Source organism: Geospiza fortis, unplaced genomic scaffold (genome assembly GCF_000277835.1).
Source record: "Geospiza fortis unplaced genomic scaffold, GeoFor_1.0 scaffold145, whole genome shotgun sequence".
Lineage (NCBI taxonomy): Eukaryota > Metazoa > Chordata > Aves > Passeriformes > Thraupidae > Geospiza > Geospiza fortis.
The window spans coordinates 3,824,030-3,825,386 of record NW_005054362.1 but is presented as its reverse complement, the minus strand read 5'-3'; positions in this window follow the sequence as shown (position 1 = coordinate 3,825,386).

The following is a 1,357-nucleotide window of genomic DNA, read 5'->3' as shown; positions in this document are numbered from 1 at the left end:
TGCCAGGAGCTCTCCCAGGGCAAACCCACTGCCAGGGCTCCTGAAGGAGGAGCTGCACTTTGGATGTGCCAACGTCTAATGAAGGCAGAGCCTCCAGGCTTCCATTAATTAACAAATTAGCTCATCAAGAGGCTCCCTAATTTGTCGAATATAAAGCTGCCCTATTAATTAAACAAGAGGACAGATTTTAATTTGCCAGAGCGCACATTTAATTGATAAATGACTCGTTTCAATCCTTCATGGTGGAATTTTCCAGGAGCAACGATGGGAGACGAGCAGGTGGGATCCTCAGAGCAAGGAGGGATTTGGGATCTCCAATATCCCATCACCTCTCTCTTAATTGACCCATCCACTAATTGGCTCTGCTTACATCCAGCCTCTCATTCCTCTTCCCCTAAATCCCATTAGCTCCCTGTTTTCCACTGGGGAATTGTTTTGCAGGTGTTGGGGATTTGCTGGGTTGAGAAGATGCCAGAGTGAGGGATACCCCAAATTCCAGGCGGGATATCCAGGGAAATTCTTTAATTTTAATTAGTTTTTAGTTTTAATTCCCTTGGGGATTGTGGCTCCTTGAAAGCAGCTTTTGCTGGTGTTGGAAGTGACCAGAATTCCATGGCCAGAATTAATTCCTGCACTTGAAGGCCAGGGATAAACCAGAGGTCCCCTGACATTCCAATGATCTCCACACTGAATTAATTCCTTGGACATCCTCTCCCCAGCCAGGGTATCCCAAATTCCCTTTTCCCAACCTGCTTTTTCCCCAAAATTCTTAAGGGAGAGTGGGTGAATTATTTCAAGTCCTGCCCGAATTTTCAATTTATCCCATTTGATTTATAAGGTATTCCCAAGGTGTGAATCCTTCTGGGAGCAGCTGGATGTGAGCTCCATTCTCCATCAGCCAGGAACTGTGCTGGGGACCTTCTCCATCCCCTCCAGGCCATGGGTAACAGGGATTCCCTCTGCACTGTTTAGGGAATAAAAATCAGGAATTCATTGGAGTTAGTGGATCTGGCTTCCATCAACAGCACCCTCGGGGTAGATCCCTACATTTCTGGATCTATTTAAATAATTCTGAGATGACAGCTGGGTTTTGGGACTGGGCTCCTCTGTGTCCAGCACAGGGCTGAGTCCTGGATATTGGGATCAGTGATCCAGATCCATCCAAGGGAGATGCTGTGGGGAGCCCCAGTGAGGGCACAGGTTCCCCCACACCTCCCTGGCACCACTGAGTGCTGCCTCATTTCAGAAATAATCCCAGCCTGGCAAAGGCTCAGCAATAAAACATATTTTGCTGTTATTTTTACAAATTCCAGGGCAATTGGAGCCCAGGGAACCTGCACCAAGGCCACCCCCAGCC